Source organism: Pyxicephalus adspersus, chromosome 4 (genome assembly GCF_032062135.1).
Source record: "Pyxicephalus adspersus chromosome 4, UCB_Pads_2.0, whole genome shotgun sequence".
Taxonomy (NCBI): Eukaryota; Metazoa; Chordata; class Amphibia; order Anura; family Pyxicephalidae; genus Pyxicephalus; species Pyxicephalus adspersus.
The window spans coordinates 112,743,545-112,752,579 of record NC_092861.1 but is presented as its reverse complement, the minus strand read 5'-3'; the positions used below and the strand labels follow the sequence as shown (position 1 = coordinate 112,752,579).

The 9,035-nt window shown below is 40.9% G+C and overlaps 1 protein-coding gene across 2 annotated transcripts in view; it reads right to left on the bottom strand.

Annotated features, from left to right (window-relative positions):
• Positions 1 to 9,035, bottom strand: part of WTAP (WT1 associated protein) — a 42,274-nt gene that overhangs the window by 23,041 nt on the left and 10,198 nt on the right. The window contains exon 1 of one of the 2 annotated variants that reach the window (XM_072409309.1): positions 7,433 to 7,654. The exons of the other annotated variant lie outside the window; for it this stretch is intronic. The gene's annotated coding sequence lies outside the window, so the exon portion shown is untranslated. Of the gene's footprint in view, positions 1 to 7,432; positions 7,655 to 9,035 lie in introns of those variants that run through there. 2 annotated transcript variants of the gene reach the window in all.

Genomic DNA, 9,035 nt, shown 5'->3' with positions numbered 1-9,035 from the left:
CCCAATACTAAAATACGGGTAATTTTCCTGCAAGTTGCCTAGAATATGGCCTTAGCCACCGATTTCAGGGCTTACTGCACTAGGAGGTATTTCAGAATTGTCTTAGGCTCCTTGCTTGAAATTACCTGGCTGATGGAACATTTCCTCCCAACAATTCCAATGAAAGGCCAGTATTCCCTTGACCAAAGACAGCAGTTCTAACCATGGTAAAAGTAGATGGTCAGCTGTATTACTTTTATAAAGATATAAAGCTTAAAGGAAAGCTGTTCAATGTGCAACTTAAAACTATGTTCTATCAGAGTAAAAAGGGAACTACAGTCAGCTTGATCATTTGTTTCCATCAGATCAGAAGTAGTCACCATATGATGATTGAAACAAGCATGAATGATAACAGAATGTTGGGATGGTAGATTTCATTTTATCCTACAAAACAAAAATCGAAAGGCTGTCAGGGGAGAAGGGTTGTTTATCTGAAATGTCTCTGTCCCTGGTGCCCTGAGGGCTACCATGACAGCTGCACCACCTAATTAAAAACCGAAAAAAGGATACCTTCTAATTAGATCACCTGGATACAACACAAACGTGCGGAGAATTAAAAAAAATTACCACCTTGTACTATTAAACCCCTTAGGTTCCAATTTACAAAAGGTATGATCAAATCATGATTACCTTCCTGCCTACTATAAAGAAGGCATCAATACATGACATGATATTCACTACATAAGGTAAGTGGAGCGCTATCTACAAAAGGTCACAAATGTTTCCCAACAGAGTACAAAGACATCTATGTCTATATAGAGATCAGTTACATACTCACAAGCGTTTTCACTTGTGTAATAGAAAGAAAACTACACCATGGAAGGTCAGAAAATGTTCTGAGGGAGGGTGATATTTCAAAGCACTACAAAAATGAACATACAAAATGCGGACAAGCTTGTGCTAGCTATACACATAGAAATTTTAGGAACTGAACAAAGAAAGGTAACCTACTGCCAACCATTTTTTATTGTTACATGGTTTAAAAAGGCCATGCACTGAATGCGAGAAAACTTCTCTACAGGGTCAAACTGAATGGAAACTGCAAAATATAAATATATTGGTAGTTCCCAGGAGGTTTTGCAGACCTTGCTAGTTTTAACTGTTTCAGAATCAATTAGTTATATTTATGCATTTAGGAAACTGAAAACATAACAGTGAGTGGTAACGACAGCTCTCCTTATGGTAAAGACCACTATGTCAACAGATGGCTTAGTGCACATACCTTATAAAATAAAGTCACCAGCATTCCTCAAAAAGAATATTTACATTTTTAAGGGGAAATGCGGCAGTTTCAACATAGTGAAAGCAGATGGTTTGACATTGCACAATGGAATGGAGGAAGGGATCCTGTGCAATCTCAATAAAGAAATCACAAATATACATGATGCATGTGTTGAATTTTAAAAAACATGCAGTGTGCTCCTTCACAGGATGGTGTAAACTGATCCCAACTGGTTAAGATAAAAAGTTACACTACTAAAATGTCAATATATTTAGATTTGTTCATAATCAATGCATTTCCAACAAGGGTTCAATGTGGTCCTACAGGCTGATTTCTCATTGCATTTATGAAGATCTAAATTCAAAGATTACGTGCGTTTCAGAAAACTAGAGAGCCATTAGGAAGGCAGGGTGGAGGTCACAAATGTGAAAGGGCACATAACACTATAGCTGTGTACACACTTCCAATTTTTATCGTTGGTAAACGAACGACGAACGATCCTGCACGATATCTGCGAACGATCGTATAGCACCGATCCTGTACCTACAGATAACGACACGATCGTTCAAAGATATTGTACACACGATAGATGCGATCGTTTGAACGATACAGGAAGTTACGTGCACCACAGGAAGTGAGCAAACGTTCGTTCATCGCGCATGCTCAGACCATGGACGATCACTGAACGACCGTACACACGATAGATGGTCAACGATCGTCGTCCAATCCGATCTGGTCGTTCATTTCCAACGACTATCCTCGTTCGTCGGCGTCGGTTACTTTTTTTACAAAAGATTTTTGGCCAATCGGTCGTTCGTCGTTCATTTCTAACGATAAAAATTGGAAGTGTGTACGCAGCTTATCAGTCAGTTATACAGCAAGTCCCCAGACTGATAAAGTGCAATGGCCACCAACATCAGAATCTCCAATAAAAGCAAACAAGACTCTGCAAACCTTGTGGCAGGTCACATGACCTTGAATGGTTAAGAATAAGAGATTCTAAAACTCCCAGGATTGTTATTTCCAAGAATTAAGGTGCGTACACACTTCCAATTTTTATCGTTCCAATCGAACGACGAACGATCGATTGGGCAAAAAATCGTTCGTAAAAAAGTAACCAACGACGCCGACGAACGAGGAAAATTGTTGGAAACGAACGACCGGACCGGCGGATCGGATTGGGCGACGATCGTTGAACATCGTTCGTGTGTACGGTCGCTCGTTGATCGTCCATGTTCAGAGCATGCGTGATGAACGAACGTCCGTTCACTTTCCTGTCGTGCACATAGTTCCTCTATCGCTTAAACGATCGTATCTATTGTGTGTACAATATCTACGAACGATCGTGTCGTTACCTCCATGTGCAGGATCGGTGCTATACGATCGTTCATATATATCGTGCAGGAACGTTCGTCGTTCGTTTTCCGACGATAATAATTGGAAGTGTGTACGTAGCTTTAGCTAAACTTTGCACATTAGGCACTCACATCCCCCAGGACAAACAACAACATTCAGTGTTGAATACAGAATTTTTTTTTAAGCTGGGTGGGATGAAATTGTAGGCGGGTGGCAGCCCCTGTATTGTGATCGAAGTCATCAGCAACCACCCAAAAACAGCCGGGTGGTTACGGATAAGGACCGGATAGTGCGCCTGGCTAAAAGAGGGTGGGCGGAACGCCGATCATTGGGGAAATCTCTACTGTATGAATGATGAACATATACAATGCCTGTAAACCAAACTCAAAATACCAGAAGCGCAGGAGACTAAATGACCCTCATCACTAGTATTACGATTGTCAGATAAATTTGGACCAGGCTGCTTTGTTATCAATAATTGGGATTTAATCATATAGTCAGGGAAAAATATTCCAAGGCTACTTACACACGTGCAATAATTGTCATCGGAAACAAACAATTAACGACCGATCATTCTATAACAAAAAAGTGCACAACGCTGCCAATAAACTAGAAATGTCGCTGGAATCATACAACTGTTCTGGCCGATACTTTGGGTGACAATCGTTTGCTATCTATTGTGTGTACAGTCAAGCAGTAATGGTGGATGTTTCTGTGGTACACTTTCTCTAGTAAATGTCACTTGCTGCATCGTTTAAATGATCGTATCCAGTGTGTGTACATTTATTGGTGAATTATATTTGAACGGAATTGTGCACTATACGATCGTTCAAAAAAATCGTTGATCTGTCATTAGTCATTTGTTTTCTAACAATTATTGCATGTGTGTACCTAGCTAAAATTCTAAAATTAGAATAAATGCATGCATAACTGTAAATAGAGAAAAAATAATCTGCACCCAACAGGGACACGAACATTTATAAAACAATATTAATTAACTGATGAGGGTGACATACAAATTTATCTGTTATTCCTGCTGTTTGATATCCATTATAGGATATATGAAATGTACATGATATCTTAAAATTAGAACTAGACTTGGATTTAGCACACATTGTATGTATTTTGCTGCCTTATGTAAATGTATGTATGTAAAGTATACCTTACATAGACACAAATGATAGAGCATGTAAACACATACAAAGGCTGGGATTTAAATAGATTCTAGGGAAGATAAACAAATGTACCAAGGACATATTTATACAAGCAGAGAAATCTGCCTGCACTTGAATTTCCAAAACACTACGCTGTATGCTATTTTCAGCCCAAAGGAATTACATAAATGTGTCTGTAGAAGATTAACAAATGAACTATGGGTGAGGAATTGACAATAATAGAGAAAATAACAAATCCAAAGCAAGTTGTTATGCAATACCAAAAAACTGACCCTAAGGCCAACAAAACTTTTATGGCTTTACATGAGTTTCCTTAAGTCACACAAAGCTAAGCTTTAACTGGGGCACCATGACTGCCAGCTGATGTTTTACAGAATACTAGCAATATTGTAGGCTACTTGCCACCAATATTGTGTGCCACTTGCACCTTCCATCATATATCATAGCTTTGGTAGATGCTGGTAACGAAATCTGTGATATTCTATTCTGGTAAATACTCAAACTATTACATTGCCAGGACTCCTTGAGCAGTCACTGCAAATTATTTTGTTAAATGGTAAGTGCACTTTTAAACCAAAGCCATTGAAAAACACCTGTAAATAGCAAAAAAATAAACTCCCTATCTGTGATCTAATATTTGCATCCCCAGCTCCTGTGGTTTCATGTAAACAAATGAGGATGTGCACCTCGGCAGGGTGCTGAGTCTACTTCCAGTTCTAGGTTCTGAAAAATCGAAGTCAGGTGCTAGAAGTAGACTTGGCACATTGTCAGGACTGCTTGGACATACAATGGTAAAGATATAGATATCTAGCAAATGACACATCAGATAGGAAGTGCTGCTGACTTTTTTTTGTACAGGTGGACAAGAGATATGTGTACTTTGTATTCAACAGGAACAAAGGGGAAAATCTTTCAATCTTGATAACAAACAGAAAGAAATCCTCCAAATGGCACACAAGGGACAGTGAATAGTAGTCAGGTATTTTCCCCATTCCCTAACCTATCCATGAGAAGACATAAGTGTCTACCTTACATAAGAACCCCAGGTTTACATTTTTCTTAAATTAAGATTTGCAGTGAAGTCGCAAACCAGCACAAGAAGAAAGAGAATGAAAAACCATAAAGCTGCAGCTTTCATACCCGAAGCAGGAGTCGTCCTATGAAGCAAGGATAAACCCAACAGCTCAGAGAAAGTGAGCGTGATCCACACAGTAAACACACATTGATGGCAGTAACTTGTGTTATATGTAAAAAAAAACAAGCCTGGAAGTCTGCTGTAAATAAAAGTCCCAAATCTGACGATTTGTTCCTTAGTATGTGTCTTTTATTGAATGTTCAGAGTGTACGGAGTGGTTTATCCACAGGTAAGCTGTACCAGGAAACTCACGATAATCCTCTTGTTGGATTACCACACATTGGGCTCAATACACAAAGCCGTTTTCTTTTGCTTAATTGGTATTTTATTCATACTGCACTTTATCCAGCCAATATCTAATAAATCTTAGTTCACAAAGTGCAAAAAAGAATTATTAATAAAGGCCGATAGAGGTGGCAGGTTTTTATCGACCAAGCCAATAGCTTATTCAGCGTTGGCACAGATGTTCTGGGACACTGGCCTTTCTCCAAATTTTACAGTAGGGGAAGCTATGAAATAACTTCCTTGTCGTCAGGGAACCCCTTCTATAAATATTACATCCACAGCTCATAATATTAGCATAGTGGTCAGTGGGAAGAATGTCACCCTTACAGATAGCCAAAAAGATCAATGACGTAACCTAAAATTACCTGAGGGGCACAAAATGCTCATTGCAGCCCCTAGCAATCCCTGGAGGAACCCTAGGGTTCCATGAATACCGGGTAGAGAAACACTGGCTTTGGCTATGTTGAGATTGGCAGTGAGGTACAAGGAGCTTCTCCCTGTGGCAGCCCCATGGAGAATGAATACTGCCATCCACTGGCAAATCCCCGAGTGCAAATAACCATGTGGCTGGCAAGGTGCCATCCGCCAGGAGCGCGTGGGATCACTTGATGATGAGGTTAAGTCCAAACCCAGGTTAAAGCCACATACACACGTGCAATAATAGTCGTTGGAAAGGTTTTTTCACGATCCTTTCCAACGACTATCATTGCACGAAGCATGAACGAGTACTGTACGTACTGCACCGTTCTGCTCTATGTAGAGGGGAAGGGGAGAACAACGGAGCAGCACCCTACTGCGTGCTCTCTCCCTTTTTTGCTTGCATTAGGATAGTCGTCCATCGCCTGTGGATCCGCCAGGAGGGTCGTTCGGGCGATGGACTACTGGCGCTGTACACACGCCAGATTCTCGCCCGATATCTGCCCTGAGCCGGTGGTGTGTATGTAGCTTTAGTGACCCACTGTGCCAGATCACACATGGTGATCAGCTAACAGGTGCTAGGATTAATTTATTGGGAATGATTCATCTTCATTATCTAATACCCAGCATAAAAAAGACAGAACCCCCTGTACAGCACTCTTATGGTTCTGCTGTCTCTGGAAACAATAACCATCTCGGAGTGTGTACCAAGCCTGCTAGGTACGGTGTGTGTTTTTTTTTTGTTTTATACTATCAATATAATAACCTCTAAGGTGCCAATTTATAAAGAAATAGATTTTAACGTTCCATTTCTTCATCCGCAGACAAAAGAGATTTTACCTCACGGGAGGCTGCAATGTTGCTGGGATTTCCTCAGGATTTCTCCTTTTCCCATTTAATGAAATAAATCAGGCTGTGCAAAGTGCTGAATTTTTATTACAGCTGTATGGTCCAGTGTGATCTCCATCTTTTAAGCAGAACACTATAACTGACCCTTACAATACTGTGCTCAACCAAGAAATGTTTGAAGAATTTGGAAGAAGTGGGAAGAATTTGTAGGCTGGTGGAGAAGCCCCTGAATTGGGAACTCATCAGTAACCACCCAAAACCCACCGGGTGGAGCGCACTGCAATAGAATAAAGGTAGAAAAGGGTATTCTCAAATATTACCACATGTTATCACTCGTTAAGAGAACCTGTCAGGTGTCTAAAGATAAAAATAATCAAACTCATCTCCCATCTCTCCAGCATTTGCCACCTTTAGATGCCCGGTGTCACCACTACTGGGCTGTGTGGAGAGGTAGGGATGAGGATGGGGCAGAAAGTCCAATGTGTATGGGGTAAGACTATGCCAAGACATATGACTACGCCGGGACATATGACAGGAGCTGACAGACTTGTGTCTTTATTAACATGACAGGTTCTCCTAACACAAACTGCAGTAATTAAATGAAAGGAGCAGAAAAAGTGATATAAGGTGATAATAAAATGAAGTAAAAAAAAATAAACAGAAAATAAAAAGCGAGAAGTATGAAATGGTCCCCATTGTAGTGATGTCAGGCCATTAGAAGTAATTAGCTCCCCATGGCGGGTATTCCTGCAGGATGTTCCCCGACATTACACATTTCTATAGCACCTCTGCGCCTTACACTCCTATAGGACTTCAATAGAGGTCATATTCCCTGGAAGCCGCCATAAACCTCGCTCCGACATTTCTTATCTACCCTCAGTCATTTTCCAAGTTTCCTCCCTCACAGCCCGCCACACACCCGGGAAATTCTCCTCAGCGCGGCCTGCTTCTTACCTCAAGCGGGAGCTACGCAACCCGAGCGGCCCCGGCTCCGTGCAGCACAGTGGAATGAATCGGCGACCGGTCCTCCTCAGTATGGAAGCTGTCACTTAATGGCTCCGATGCCGCAAAGGCTCAGATAAATCGCAGAATCGGTTTGGCGCTCTTCTGGTTTTCCCCGCAATCTTCCTCTGCACTCCTCTTTCTCTGTGCTTCCCCGACACAAAATGGCGGCGGAGGAGGAAATGACTGAGAAGCCAGCCTCCATGTTAGATACAAACACACCCCCACAGCACTCACACCCTGACAACAGCGTGCAGGGCTCGGGGCTTCCTCTAATACGTCTGAAGTAAGCCTGTCAGAGAAAAATGGCGAGGTTATTATTGCTCTATACTGTAATACATTTCTTATGCCTGGCTGTTATAATTCTGTGTTCCCAGAGCCGGAATAGGGGCCATAGGAAAGTAACATTCTTGTCACTTGATTCACTCCACTGACTGGAAATTAAAATGGAAGGTCAGCTTATGCTGGCTGGGCCCAGTCCACAAATCGCCTATATGTAGGTGAATGATGTACACATGAAGCATACCATTTACCTATCTTACTTCCATCTACCACTGCAGACAAGAACAACGCCAGTGCCATTTGTACGGAACGCAGGGCAGGCCAAATATTTTAATGAACTAAAGCAGCCTTCCTTAAACTTTTAACACTGGTAATATTATTGTTATTATTATTACTAAACAGTAGTTACATAGGTTGAAAAAAGACATAAATCTATCAAGTTCAACACCTACGGAAATTAACATATCACAGATATAAAACCCCATGGACAAAGCAGATCGAGAGGAAGGCAAAAAAAAAAAATGGTTCAATTTGCTTTAACGGGAAAAAAAATCCTGATTCCATGAGCTAACTGGGTGTTCCCAGGATCACCAGTCTGTTTAACTTTACTTCAAAGCCTTATAACCCAGTTATATTCTGTGCTTCTGGAAAAGCATCCAGCTTTTTCCTAAAGCAATCTATGGAACTTGCTGAAACTACTTCCCGAAGGAGCCTATTCCACATTTTCACAGACTGTACAGTGAAGAATCCCTTCCTTATAATGAAAATAAACTTCTTTTTCTCCAGACACAGACTGCCCTCTTGCCCTTTGTAACGATCTTAAAGTGAATAGTTGTGAAGAGTTCTCTATGTGGAATATACAGTTAGGTCCATAAGTTTTTGGACAGAGACAACTTTTTTCTAATTTTGCTTCTGATTTAATCTAATTTTCTGATTTGATTTAATTTCCACAATTAATTTTAAATGAAACAACTCAGATGCAGTTGAACTGCAGACTTTCTGCTTTAATTTAGTAGGTTTAACAAAAAGGCACTAAAGCCTTTTTTTTCACAATCGCTTCATTTCAGGGGCTCAAAAGTAATTGGACAATTGACTCAAAGGCTTTTTCATGGGCTGGTATGGGCAATTCCTTCGTTATGTCATTATCAATTAGGCAGATAAAAGGCCTGGAGTTGATTTGAGGGGGGAGGGGTGTTTGTATGTGGAAGATTTTGCTGTGAACAGACTACATGCGGTCAAATGAGTGCTCCATGCAGGTGAAACAAGCCATCCT